This window comes from Manis javanica, chromosome 1 (assembly GCF_040802235.1).
Source record: "Manis javanica isolate MJ-LG chromosome 1, MJ_LKY, whole genome shotgun sequence".
Classification (NCBI taxonomy): Eukaryota; Metazoa; Chordata; class Mammalia; order Pholidota; family Manidae; genus Manis; species Manis javanica.
The window spans coordinates 76,574,089-76,589,018 of record NC_133156.1 but is presented as its reverse complement, the minus strand read 5'-3'; the positions used below and the strand labels follow the sequence as shown (position 1 = coordinate 76,589,018).

General features: G+C 39.0%; 2 protein-coding genes and 1 pseudogene across 8 annotated transcripts in view; 1 reads left to right on the top strand and 2 right to left on the bottom strand.

Moving 5' to 3' along the window:
- The window catches only part of KIAA0825 (KIAA0825 ortholog), a 400,739-nt gene extending 395,810 nt beyond the window's left edge, over positions 1-4,929 (bottom strand). For 4 of the 5 annotated variants that reach the window (XR_012130162.1, XM_073233922.1, XM_073233915.1 and 1 more), the window contains exon 1: positions 4,788-4,917. The gene's annotated coding sequence lies outside the window, so the exon portion shown is untranslated. Of the gene's footprint in view, positions 1-4,787 lie in introns of all 5 variants that reach the window. The other variant, XM_073233937.1, reaches the window with a different exon arrangement.
- Positions 769-4,779, bottom strand: LOC108409947 (U4/U6.U5 tri-snRNP-associated protein 1 pseudogene; annotated as a pseudogene).
- Positions 4,930-4,931: 2 nt separating the features above from the next.
- Positions 4,932-14,930, top strand: part of SLF1 (SMC5-SMC6 complex localization factor 1) — a 78,332-nt gene continuing 68,333 nt past the window's right edge. For all 3 annotated transcript variants that reach the window (XM_037012075.2, XM_073233940.1, XM_073233944.1), the window contains exon 1: positions 4,932-5,054. The gene's annotated coding sequence lies outside the window, so the exon portion shown is untranslated. The remainder of the gene's footprint in view (positions 5,055-14,930) is intronic.

The following is a 14,930-nucleotide window of genomic DNA, read 5'->3' as shown; positions in this document are numbered from 1 at the left end:
ATCATCTACTACAAACCTATGCTATAGATGAGAAACATAACCCTCAGAAAGATTTCCCTATGTATGTACCTCTTTAATAGTTGCACCAAGATTAAAATCCAATTGGAGGCAACACAGCAAAGTGATCAAGATGATAGCCTCTCTAGTAGTGTTGGTTCAAATCACAGCTCTGGTACTTAATGATTGTGTGTAAGCTAGGTTACCTTTACATTAGTTTTTTAATCTTCAAAAAGAGAAAAATACTTTTACCTTATAGTGATGTGAAGATTAAATGTAACACTGCATAGCAGAGAGTAAGCAACAATAAATATTACATACTCCCTCATCTCCTATCTCACTGTCTAGTCATCTTGCTTTGCAGGATACCACACTGCCTTTTATGGATGAGTGCAGAATGGACATCACATTTCAAGATTAAAGTGAGTAACAGTAAACAAGTATGCATTTATTTATGTGGTAAATCCCTCTTTAAAAAATATTCTTGACTTAAAACAATATCTCTGATATCTACTTATTGGATATACAAAGGAAATATCTTTCATATACTAAACTCCATACAATGTAATGATATACACATTATTATTTGACATTAGCTGTATATATATATATGTGTGTGTGTGTGTGTGTGTGTGTATCTTTCCATAAAAAAGGATATTCTTCAGAATTATATATATATATATATATGTATGTATATATATGTATGTATATATATATATATGTATGTATGTATATATATATGTGTGTGTGTGTGTGTGTGTGTGTGTGTGTATCTTTCCATAAAAAAGGATATTCTTCAGAATTAAGTTCCATGTCATTTCTAGTATTGATCATTTCAACTTAATCAGTCTTTTCTGTTTTTGTTTTTAATAAAGAAGGAACTTCATTTAATATTAAAGTCGAGGAGGGTGTTGGAAGGGAGGTTGGCCTCACTTGGTGATGGTGTTCACATTCATGCTCTTGCCGCTGCCACTTAGCATGATGCACGGTGTTTTCCAGGCCTTTTGCTTCCTGGAGCAAAGTCACGGTGCTCAGGGCTGGGGCTCATCCTTTTCAGGAGTGCCTCCTCGTCCAACTTCTTATTGCTGTTCGGTCTTCATCTTTCCTGAGCCCTTCCCATGGAAGCAGTGGGACAGCTCCCAAAAAACCTCCTTGGGTGTGAGCTTCTGGCCAGTATTGTCCACATACTGGATATTAACGTCAGGCCTGTTAACTCCTCCTTGAAGTCCTGGGTGAAACCAAGGTGCTCCTCCTGGCTACTGTATTTGTTGTCAATGGCCACCTTGTCCTCAATGCAGTACACAGCAGAGACTTGTTGAGTGCCTCCACCCTGGCCACCTTCTGCACTGTCATCTCCAGCAGCCCTTTGTTCTGACATAGCAGCAGGGTGGCTGCCAGCCCTCCATTCATGATGGGATCCTCATCTAGGATGGTTGTGGAGGAGGCAGAGAAAGCCTGCTGCTGATTCTCCTCATCCAGGTTGACTGCTGCAACTGATGTTCTCTCAGTCAGAATCGGAGCTACCACTGGCAGAGCGCTCCTTGTTGCATTCAAAGTCCATGAGCTCCTTCTGCTCCTCCAGGTTGCCAGCCAGCTGGTTCGTGGGGATCTCCCCAGCATGCTATAGAACTCTGATGTGGCATTGACCACGATGGCCCCTTGGATCCTCACCCTCTTCTTGGCCCCGCTGGCGAGACGACAGCTTCTTCGCAGTCTCTACCACCGTCTCGCGGCTCTGCTCAGCCTTGTTCTCCTTAGCACCTTTGGGGACCCAGAACATGGTGCTCACTGCTCCTCCTCATCACTGATGTCCATGTTCTCCACCCAGGTGTCATATGACTGTGGGGGCTGGGGCATGGGCTTCTCCTCCTCCTGGGCCTCCTTGTCTGCCTCGGGCACTCGGCAGTGCCCAGCCCACCCCACAGTCAAACCAAAGTCCCTATCTTGAGTCTGGTCCCCAAGAGGAAACAAGTTGTCACCCCGCACTACCACTTTCCTCTCCTCTTTGTGAATCATCTTCACCCTCCGTTTGTTCTTTATAAAGGTCACCATTTCCTCCGGCGTGAGGTACTGCTCAGTGGCAAGCCAGGGCCGGGTTGTGCTCAGGGCCTGCGCTTGCAGCCACAGCTTCGCGTGAATCTCTTCCAGCCCCTGTTCCTGTAGGCCACCAGCCATACCGCCCTGGTCCAAACAGAAGTGTGGCCGCTTGCCCTGGAGCTCCTCATCGTCCTTGTAAAGGATAGAGTAGGGCTTTTACTGTGACAAGTCTTCCACGCTCTCATCCTCTGCATAGGGCAAGAGGACAGGCTTCTTCCTCCACAGTGCCCTATCCTGCTCCACTAGCTTCACATTCACAAGCACACCCTCCTTCTCCTGTAGTACACCTTTGTCCTTGAGGATGATGGATTCAATGGCATGCTCCACGGTGAGGCCCTGCAGGTCCCGGGCCCTGCTACCTCTGCCCAAACTCCTCCTCCACCAGAATGCTAACACCAAACTCTTGGTCCATCTTCTCTAGCATCTTGGCCTCTCTGCCAAGTCCTTCTCCTTCTGGAGCTGTCAGCTCCTCTCGATCCAAGCCACAGTGTCATTTAGCCAGGGGTCATCCACCCCCAGCATCTTTACCGTCCCCAGCTTTTGGTTCAGGAGGCGCTTTTCTTTGGCAGCCATCAGCTTCTCCCTCACCTCCTCTCACTGTCTCAAGGCCATGGGTTTCATCTTACTTAGGCAATTAGACTATTTTTATTTCACTACATAAAATAGGATATTGGAAAAGGTAGGTCTAATTAATCATACTCCCTTTAAATGTGTGATAAGCACCATCTGTCTGAGGGTCATGAGTGGAACAGAACAATTTTGTTAATAACCAGGAAATAGTAATTTCTTATACTACAAAGCACTATTTTATTAATTTCTACTCATTTTCTCTTTCTCCATATGTATGTGAATGTGTATGTGTGTGTGTAAGAAAAACTGCCTAAAGAGATAGCTGATACTGTGCCCATACAGTCACTAATACATTGATGGTCTCTAGATGACTTTTATTTGTTTAAGTTAGGATAAAACTGGCCAAGGATGAACACAGAAAAGAATTAGATTATACATGTTGTAAAATTACTTGATGGTAATTAAGTCCCTAACACATTCCTTAATCCTTAAGGGATTAACTTCTTATATTAATGTTAGTTCCTTAAGACAGTCCTTAAATCTCTTTATATTCGTTTTGCTATTCATTGCACTTGTGAATATGACACATTATCCAATTTTACCTGAGGATAGGGGAAAAAAATGATTGTTGTGATTATTTATGAAAACAGAGTAAAAAGAGCCAAAGTTGGGAGTCAGATTGTTCAAAATATCAATTGTGCCGTATAATTTGTGAGAATGTCTTTGAGTCTCAGTATAAAATGTTTGTAAAATAATAATATTTTTCTTGATGAACTGTAGTAAGGTTACATAAAATAATGAAAGTACCTGGAAGACAGTAGCTATTTGTGGTTAGTATTACTGGTTGGTGCTGTTAATTTGAAAGAAGATATCATAAATTAAGAGCAATGATACCAAAAAATCAAAAACCACTGCCTGTCTTAAAACTAGTTCTTATGTAGAAACATATAACCTCCCTTTAAATTATTTATAATCCTTTCAATTGGAGAAATAAAGAAAAAACACAAGATTAAATAAAACTGGCAGAACTGGGACCAAATGAAAAGATTATAAAAAGTTTCTTGAATTATTAATCAACAAGGAGATTAGAAAATCTATGTACTATCCTACATGGTTGTAATACTCTCAAAAGGTAACAAAAAATTTGGCTGGTACATCAGGGGTCTTGAACTGAACAGACTGCATGTTCTTTTAAAAAAGTCAGCCCTTTTTATAAAGAAAAAACATTATTTGTAAATATAAGATGGTGAGTGAAAATGACTTACTTGAAGACACTGCATTTATCAGGAAAGAGAAGTAGCCAAGGTTCACTACACCACATCTTTCAAATATTCCGCTGAATGAGCACCTTTCCTCATATTAGCCCTTACCTCAAAGCAATTTCTCTTTAAAACTATTCTGGTTACTCCAACCAAAATCAAAATTCTTCATTATAGAGGAAGCCTGGAACAGAGCACTAATACTCCTTTCTGAAAGCACACCTACTTGATGACGGGTTTCCAAAGGGTAAAAGTTGTATGTTAAACCCATGCATGAAATTTTAAGCTTGTTTTCATACCTCATGAGCTCACAGTCAGGCAAACAAAGACCATTCGCACTGAGTGCAAACTATGGCGGCAACGTTTAGTTAATTCTATCAGGAACGACCCCTCATCCCACTTCCAAAATGTTTGCAAAGAGTGTCCACTTCAGCTGACTTCCTGCCTCCCAGGCACTGCATCCAGGGCAACAGGTACAGTACTTGGGAAAAGGACGGTAAAGCCCTGTAGAGAATCAAGGGTGGCCAAACTTTACCAATGAGCGTGAGGACGCTACTTGATCCCTGGCAGAGGGACTACTAAATTGAATCCCAGTAAACGGTGTCTTCAGCCTCACCCAGGGACTACTGGGGGCCCGAGGTCGAGTTCCAAGTGGGAGATGAATATTATGAGTGGGGAAGATAGTAAGCAGGGATCCCAGGGCCTTCTCCAGCAGCACAGAGGGTCAAGCACCGCAGAGCTGGTTGGGGACTTCTGGTTCAACCTTCTCTCGCTCACTTCTGAGTCCAGCTAGATGTTGCACGGTACACCGACCGGTCAGGTGACAATATCAGATCCAAGAGGCAACCCAGAAAAATCACTTACCAGTCTCCCACCTCCGGCGGTGACCTAGCAGGCGCCTGGCCTCTCGGCCAGAATCACATAAACCACCAACTCAGAGAACCCTGACGACCGTTCGGGAGCGTCACTGACAACCACCCGGAAATGATACAACAACTTCCGGGATCGCTTAGCGCGCGGCGGGAAATTTTTTCCCAGAGCCCGGATTAGTGAAGCAGTGAGTGCTGCGGCGGCAGTTTTCCGTTACCACCGCCGCCCGAAGGAAGCAGCCTAGATTCTTCGGTCAGGAAGGTAAAGGGCCTCAGCTCGGAAGAGACAGTGCAACCTGACTCTGGGGATGTTTCCTCCGTAGCTCCCAAGTTTCTGCGGCTCCCGGCTGTGAGGCTGGGAAAGGGCTGGGGTGAGCGTTGGCGGCGGCGGCGACGGCGCCTGCCTCTCGCGTTTTCCGCAGTTGCAGTGCATTTCCACTCCCCCGGCCTCGCTGCGCTCCGCGCCCGCGTTGGTGGGCTGCGGCCTCAGACCCCGCCCCGCGCCGCCCTTGCCGCCCTTGCCGCCCTTGCCGCCGTGGGGACAGCCGCCCGGAGCCTCTCCGAAGTGCGGGGCTGAGCCTCTTCCCCCGCCGCCTGTTTCCGCAGCTCTGTAGGTCGGGCCCCTGTCGCAAGGCGCTAGGCCAACTGCGTCTTTCGTTGCCATAGAACCGTGTAGGAAACCTATCACTGAGTCTCCCAGATTCTTGGCCGCTTTCCATAATTTAGCGTTGGTGCAGGTGGCTGGGATCCCCCCAGGCCCACCTTCCAGTGACGAGCAAAACAGTGTCATTCTTTTCCCTCTAGAATTTTTTTTAATACATCGAAGTGGTAATGATCATATCTCTGCAGCTACTGGAGGCGTTTAAACACACATGCACGCGCACACACACACGTTTCCCTAAAAGGAACGTAACACACACACATGCACGTATGTTCCTGGGAATTGTAATATCTCAGCTCCCTGAAGGCTGGAGACAAGACTGGTTATTCTGAGATTTCTTCCACTCCCGAAGCCTCTCATTAATGTCAAAAAATTGACCTACCTCTGGGACTCCATATCAGGATTTGACCCAGAAAGTAGTAGATGGAGCTTAATTTTGGAAGCTTGCTCTGTAATTTACACTATTACGCGTGACATACACTGCCCTTTGTGAACCTTTTGGTTTATGTTATTAATGCCTCAATTCCTAGAAGTTTCAATTGATGTGCAAGATGTTCCCATTCTAGGAGTTTGACTAACCTGTATTGCGGGTGTTTAGTACTTAAGTTGATAGTTTGGGGTGGATTTTTATAAGGGATTTAATTTGATTATGCCTACATTAACTCAAAGATTATAATTAATTTAACTGAACTATGATGTTTGAATATTTGAATGTATAAATTTTTATTGTAACCACAGCCTTTGATAATGATCTAACCCTATTCGATCTGTTTTGTAAATGCAGATTTTCTTTTGCCTTACTGACTTAAGTGAAATTCAGTTATATGATTTAATATTTTCTTGCTTACCTAAAGCAGGAAGCGTAAATCATGTAAGTCTTTGAAAAGGTGGTCCAACGTGGTTACTTTTCATAATCAAATTTCATAATTCTTCAGATTTTGTAATAGGTATCCACAGTTTATGCTAATGTCCAAAAACACTTTGGTGTTAGGAAACCAATGGTGTAGCTTTATTAACTAGACAGTATTTACCTGATTAACTATCCTAAGAATCTTTTAACTAAAAAAAATATTTTTAAATAATATGAACAATTCCATATAGTCTCTGAATAATAAGACCTAATGAAAGTGAAAAATTCTTTCTCAGAAATAAAACGAAAATGAAATATTATGTTACTTTTGTAATTAACTTTTCCTTAGATATGTAGTGGAAATATATGCTATAAAATATGCTAAGTACTATTTCTTCTAAAGATATCTTACTGCTTAAAAGTAAAATATCCCTTTTAAGTTCATTTAGTTTTTGTTTTCTTTTTATAATTACTTTGAAATAAAAATATATATTGTTACTTCTGTTTAAGAAAAGGCCATATGAATTAGTCTGGGAATTAATTTCAGGAGGAAAATAATGAAAATTTTATCTTTTTTCATAAGAAAAAAACCTTCTTCATAAAGAAAACACGGTACTCTTTAGATTATTCCTGGAAATACTTTGAAATTTTAGACGTTAGTGTTATTTCCCTGAAATTGTTTTATAATTGTGTTTAAATTTTCAGTGATAATACTGATATAAATGTCTCCCCATCCATAGTAAATTCCTTTTTATGCAATGTACTTTTCTCTTGCACTAGCTAAAACAAGATTGCTTTGTAAAATTATAATGTGGTTAAAAATATTAAGACTAAATTCTAAAATTAAACTCAAAGTGATTTTGTAGAAAAGACATACACTTTTTGCAGAAACAGACTTAGATTTTTTCATCTTGGTTTCACCATTTACAGTTGTGCCCTTGAGCTGGTTTCCTTATCAAATAATTCCCCAGTATCTGTCAAATTCCTCATCTCCTCATCTGTATAAGAAGGGCAAACAGCGCTTAATACTGTCAAGAAGGAAATTAACTAACATATATAAGTGTATAGACCATAGCAGGTCAATAAAAGTGAAATCCTGCTTCTTCAGCCTTAGACCTGATGTTCCTCCTAACATACCTTTTGTCCATCTTGCTTCTTTAAAGACACCTTTATGCTTAAAACTAGCATCTCCAGTCCACCTTGTGCCTTGTATAGTACTGGATAGACTGGACATTTCTATAAGTTCTCTTAACCTCTCATTTCTAATTCACCACGGTCACTTTGCCTGCTACTTTTCCACTTTGTTCCATCTACTGCTAAATTTACCATCAAAGAGATTGATTGTGACTGCTCCTTTCCTAAATCATGCAACTGAAGTGCAAACATCCCTCAAGTCTCACCACTGGAGACCTCAGTCAAATAATTAATTTATACACACACACACACACACACTCTCATACCCCATATCTTTGAATGGTGGGGTAAGAAATGGACACTATATCTTTAAAAAAAATTTCCAAAGATCAGCTGAATGAAATTAAAGGCATAATTAGACTCCTAGGCCGAAAGGGTTCAGAATTCCTAAACTCCACTTGATGGTATAGCATTCAGAGCAAAGCAGTATTTTACTCTCACAACATGAGTAGTGTGATTTGTGTTTACTTTTTGAAGTATTGGTTATAATAGATCTAACACTTTAACCCTTTTCAGTAATTTTTCTGATTAAATACATTAGGTAAGAGAAATTCATATAAATCTTTCAAACCCTTGAATTCAAAGTAGAATATTAATTGTATTCAAGACTTGGTATATCCTTTTCAGGGGAGGGAAGGGGTTTTTTGGTTTATTTTTTATTAATTTTTAAAAATATTGTACATACAGAAAAATGCACAAATCTTAAGTGTACAGCTTGAGGAGTTTTGACATGTGTATGCACTCATGTAACCATTGCCCAGATCAAGATAGCAAATATTCTCACTAATTTTTTTTCACTTCATTTATTTCACCCATCCCCTATGGTAACCACCAGTCTATTCTCTGTATTTATGAGTCTAATAGAATTTTGTTGTCTATTTTGTTTTTTAGATTCCACATACAAATGAAATCATGTGGTATTTGTCTTTCTGTGTCTTATGTCTGACATATTTCACTTAGCATAATACAGTTTAGGTCCATCCATGTTGCTGCAAATGGCAAGATTTCATTCCTTTTTATGGCTGAGTACTATTTCATCGTATACATGTACCATGTATTCTTTATGCATTCATCTGTTGATGGGCACTTAGGTTGTTTCCGTATTTTTCCTATTGTAAGTAATGCTGTGATAAACATGGGAGTACATACTTCTTTTTAGATTAGTGATTTTGTTTTCTTTGGGTAAATTCCCAGAAGTGGAATGGCTGAGTTATATAGTATTTCTATCTTTAGCTTTTTGAGAAACCTCCATATTGCTTTCCATAGTGGCTGCACCAATTTGCAATCCCACCAGCAGAGAGTATAATTGTCCCCTTTACTCCACATACTTGCCAACCAATGATTTCTTATCTTGTTGATAGTAGCCATTCTTACTGGTGCAAGATGATATATTGTTGTGGTTTTGATTTCCCTGATTATTAGTGATGTTGAGCATCTTTGCATAGGTCTGTTGACCCTCTGTATGTCTTCTTTGGAATAGTGTGTACTCTGCCTATTTTTTAATTTAATTATTTGGGTTTTTTTGGTATTGGTTGTATGAGTTCTTTATATATTTTGGATATTAGCCCCTTATCATTTGCAAGTATATTCTCTTATACAATAGGTTCCCTTTTCATTTTATTTATGGTTTCCTTTGTTGTACCGTAGCTCTTCAGTGTGATGTTTATTTTTGCTTGTTTCCCTTGCCTGGGGAGACAGATCCAGAAAAAAGTTACTAACACTAATGTTCAAGAATTTACTATCTATGTTTTCTTCCAGGGTTTTATGGTTTCAGATCTTATATTTAGGTCTTTAATTTATTTTGAGTTTATTTTTATGTATACTGTAAGACAGTGATCCAGTTTCTTTTGCATGTAGCTGTCTCATTTCCCCACCACCATTTATTGAAGACTCTTTTCTCTATTGTGTATTCTTCTCTTTGTCATATATTAATTGACTCTGTGGGCATGGGTTTCTTTCTGATCAGAAGAGGGAAGTTTTAAAGGTGAATTTCCTTAGTAGGCTTAAAATCAAAGTAGTTCACTAATATAACAAAAAATTAAGAAACCAGTAGTTTACAACCTGTTGACCATAAAACCATGAAGAATATTCAATGACATGGGAAAAGGATCATGATATAATTTTGTCTGTCTGTTTTTTATTTTGGTATCATTAATGTACAATTACATGAGCAACATTATGGTTACTAGACTCCACCCATTATCAAGTCCCCAGCACATACCCCATTACAGTCAGTGCCCATCAGCGTAGTAAGGTGCTACAGAATCACTACTTGTCTTCTCTGTGTTATACTGCCTTCCCCTTGCACACACACCCCTACATTATGTGTGCTGATCGTAATGCCGCTTTTTACCTCCTATCCCTCCCTTCCCACTGTTCCTATGCAGTTCCTGTCCCTTTGGTAACTGTTAGTCCATTCTTGGGTTCTGTGAGTCTGCTGCTGTTTTGTTCCTTCAGATTTTCTCTTTGTTCTTATACTCCACAGATGAGTGAAATCATTTGATTCTTGTCTTTCTCTGCCTGGCTTATTTCACTGAGCATAATACCCTCTAGCTCCATCCATATTGTTGCAAATGGTAGGATTTGTTTTCTTATGACTGAATAATATTCCATTGTGTATATGTACCACATCTTCTTTATCCATTCATCTACTTATGGACACCTAGGTTGCTTCCATTTCTTGGCTTTTGTAAGTAGTGCTGCAATAAACATAGGGGTACATATGTCTTTTTGAATCTGAGAAGTTGTTTTCCTTGGGTAAATTCCAAGGAGTGGAGTTCCCAGGTCAAATGGCATTTCTATTTGTAGTTTTTTGAGGAACGTCCATACTGCTTTTGACAATGTTTGAACTAATTTACATTCCCACCAGCAGTGTAGGAGGGTTCCCCTTTCTCTACACCCTCCTCAACATTTGTTTTTGTTTGTCTTTTGGATGTTGGCCATCCTAAATGGTGTGAGGTGATATCTCATTGTAGATTTAATTTTCATTTCTCTGATGATTAGCCATGTGGAGAGTCTTTTCATGTCCCTGTTGGCCATCTGAATTTCTTCTTTAGGGAAGTGTCTGTTCAGATCCTCAGCCCATTTTTTAATTGGATTATTTGCTTTTTGTTTGTTGAGGTGCATGAGCTCTTTATATATTTTGAATGTCAACCCCTTATCAGATATGTCATTTATGAGTATATTCTCCCATACTGTAGGGTGCCTTTTTGTTCTACTGATAGTGTCCTTTGCTGTACAGAAGCTTTTTAGTTTGATATAGTCCCACTTGTTCATTTTTGCTTTTGTTTCCCTTGCCCATGGATGTATCGTCATAAAGAAGTTGCTCATGTTTATGTCCAAGAGATTTTGCCTATGTTTCCTTCTAAGAGTTTTATGGTTTCATGACTTACATTCAGGTCCTTGATCCATTTTGAGTTTACTTTTGTGTATGGGGTTAGACAATAACCCAGTTTCATTCTCTTACATGAAGCTGTTCGGTTTTGCCAACACCAGATATTGAAGAGGCTGTCATTTCCCCACTGTATATACGTGGTAACTTTATCATATATTAATTGACCATATATGCTTGGGTTAATATCTGGACTCTCTATTCTGTTCCACTGGTGTATGGATGGGTCTGTTCTTGTGCCAGTACCAAATGGTCTTGATTACTCTGGCTTTGTAGTAGAGCTTGAAGTTGGGAAGCAAGATCCCTACTGCTTTATTCTTCCTTCTCAGGATTCCTTTGGCTATTGGGGGTCTTTTGTGGTTCTATATGAATTTTAGAACTATTTGTCGAGTTCGTTGAAGAATGCTGTTGGTATTTTGATAGGGATTGCTTTGAATCTAGATTGCTTTAGGCAGGATGACCATTTTAACAATACTGATTCTTTCTAGACAAGAGCATGGGATAAATTTCCATTTATTAGTGTCCTCTTTAATTTCTCTTTAGAGTATCTTCTAGTTTCCAGGGTATAGGTCTTTCACTTTCTTGGTTAGGTTTATTCCTAGGTATTTTATTCTTTTTGATGCAGTTGTGAATGGAATTGTTTTTCTGATTTCTCTTTCTGCTAGTTCATCATTAGTGTATAGGAATGCAACAGATTTCTGTGTATTATTTTTGTATCCTGCAACTTTGCTCAATTCAGATATTAGTTCTAGTAGTTTTGGAGTGGATTCTATAGGGTTTTTTAATGTACAATATCATGCCGTCTGCAAACAGTGACAGTTTGACTTCCTCCTTACCAATCTGGATGCTTTTTATTTCTTTGTGTTGTCTGATTGCTGTGGCTAGGACCTCCAGTACTATGTTAAATGAAAGTGGGGAGAGTGGGCATACTTGTCGTGTTCCTGATCTTAGGGGAAAAGCTTTCAGCTTCTCACTGTTAAGTATAATGTTGGCTGTGGGTTTGTCATATATGTATGGCCTTTATTATGTTAAGGTACTTGCCCTGTATATCCATTTTGTTGAGAGGTTTTATCATGAATGCATGTTGAATTTTGTCAAATGCTTTTTCAGCATCTCTGGAGATGATTGTGTGGTTTTTGTCCTTTTTGTTGATGTGGTGGATGATGTTGATGAATTTTTCTAATGTTGTACCATCATTGCATCCCTGGGATAAATCCCACTTGATCATGGTGTATGATCCTCTTGATGTGTTTTTGAATTTGGTTTGCTAATATTTTGTTGAGTATTTTTGCATTTATGTTCATCAGAGATATTGGACTGTAGTTTTCTGTTTTTGTGATGTCCTTGCCTGCTCTTGGCATTATAGTGATGCTGGCTTCATAAAATGAGTTTGGGAGTATTCCCTCCTCTTCTATTTTTTGGGAAACTTTTAGGAGGATGGGTATTATATCTTCTCTAAATGTCTGATAAAATTCAGTGGTGAATCCCTCTGGTTTGAGCGTTTTGTTCTTGGGTAGATTTTCATTACCAATTCAGTTTCATTGCTGGTAATTGGTCTGTTTAGGTTTTATGTTTCTTCCTTGGTCAGTCTTGAAAGGTTTTATTTTTCTAGAAAGTTGTCCATTTCTTCTAGGTTATCCAGTTTGTTAGCATATAGAATTTCCTAGTATTCTGTAATAAATAATACTTTATATTTCTGTTTTGTCCATCATGATTTTGCCTTTCTCATTTCTGATTCTGTTTATGTTTGTGGATTCTCTTTTTCTCTTAATAAGTCTGGCTAGGGGCTTATCTATTTTGTTTTTTTCTCAAAGAACCAGCTCTTGGTTTCATTAATTTTTTTCTACTGTGTTATTCTTCTCAATTTTATTTATTTCTTCTCTGATGTTTATTATGTCCTTCCATCTGATGACTTTGGGCCTCATTTGTTCTTTTTCCCCTTCAATATTTTAGAACTTAGACTATTCATTTGGGATTGTTCTTCCTTCTTTAACTAGGCCTGGATTGCCTTCTGGAATTGCTTTCGATGCGTCCCATAGAAGTTGGGGCATTGTGCTGTTGTTTTCATTTGTCTCCATATATTGCTTGATCTCTGTTTCAATTTGTTCATTGCTCCATCGATTATTTAGGAGCATGTGTAAGTTTGTGAGCCTTTTTGTTTTCTTTGTACAATTTATTCCTAGTTTTATGCCTTTGTGATCTGAGAACTTGGTAGAATTTCAATCTTTTTGAATTTACTGAGGCTCTTTTTGTGGCCTAATATGTGGTCTATTCTGGAAAATGTTCCGTGTGCACTTGAGAAGAATGTGTATCCTGCTCCTTATGGGTGTAGTGGTCTGTAGATATCTGTTAGGTCCATCTGTTCTCATGTGTTGGCACTGTGTCCTTATTTTCTGTCTGGTTGGTCAGTCCTTTGGAGTGAGTGGTGTGTTGAATTCTCTTAAAATAAATGCATTGCATTCTATTTCCTCCTTTAATTCTGTTACTATTTGTTTTACATATGTAGGTGCTCCTGTGTTGCGTGCATACATATTTATAATGGTTATATTCTCTTGTTGGATCGACTCCTTTATCATTATGTAATGTCCTTCTTTGTCTCTTATTACTTTCTTTGTTTTGAAGTCTATTTGTCTGATACAAGTACTGCAACACCTGCTTTTTTCTCCCTATTTTTTACATGAAATATCTTTTTCCATCCCTTGACTTTTTGTCTGTATATGTCTTTGGGGTTGAGGTGAGTCTCTTGTAGGCAGCATATAGACGAGTCTTGCTTTTTTATCCATTCTATTACTCTGTGTCTTTTGATTGGTGCGGTTATTCAATGTACATTTAGGGTGATTGTTGATAGATATGTACTTATTGCCATTGCAGGCTTTGGATTTGTGGTTACCAAAGGTTCAAGGGTAGCTTCTTTACTACCTAACAGTCTAGCTTAACTCACTTACCAAGCTACTATAAATACAGTCTGATGATTCTTTATTTCTCTTCCTTCTTTTTCTTCTTCGTCCACTCTTTATATGTTAGGTGTTTTATTTTGCACTCTTTTGTGTTTCCCTTGACTGATTTTGAGGATAGTTGATTTTAGTTTGCATTTAGTTAGTATTTGGTTGGTCTACTTTCTTTGCTGTGCTTTTATTTTCTCTGGTGACATCTATTTTGCCTTAGGAGCACTTCCATCTAGAGCAGTCCCTTTAAAATATCCTGTAGAGGTGGTTTGTGGGAGTTAAATTCCCTCAACTTTTGCTTATCTGGGGATGTTTAATCCCTTCTTCAAATTTAAATGATAATCTTGCTGGATACAGTATTGGTTCGAGTCCCTTCTGTTTCATTGCATTGAATATATCATACCATTCTCTTCTGGCCTGTAAGGTTTCTGCTGAGATGTTTGATGATAGCCTAATTGGTTTTCCTTTGTAGGTTATCATTTTTCTCTCTCTGGCTCCTTTTAATACTCTGTCCTTGTCTTTCATCTTTAGCGTTTTAATTATGATATGTCTTGGTGTTGTCCACCTTGGGTCCCTTGTGTTGGGAGATCTGTGGACTTCCATGGTCTGAGAGACTATTTCCTTCCTCATATTGGGGAAGTTTTCAGCAATTATTTATTCAAAGATACTTTCTGTCTCTTTCTCTCTCTCTTCTTCTGGTACCCCTATAATGTGGATATTGTTCCGTTTGGATTGGTCACACAGTTCTCTTGATATTCTTTCATTCCTAGAGATCCTTTTATCTCTCTCTGCCTCAGCTTCTCTGTATTCCTGTTCTCTGATTTCTGTTTCATTAACAGTCTCTTGCACTTCATACAGTCTGCTCTTAAATCCTTTCATTGTTTGTTTCACTTCTTTTATCTCCCTCCTAAATTCATCCCTTAGCTCTTGCATATTTCTCTGTAGCTTCATCCCCATGCTTATGACTTTTATTTTGAATTCTTTTTCAGGAAGATTGGTGATTTCAGGCTCATTAGGCCCTCTCTGTGGTGTTTGAGGGATCTCGGACTGAACAAAGTTCTGCTGTTTCATGGCAATGGTAGTTATCACCGGCGATT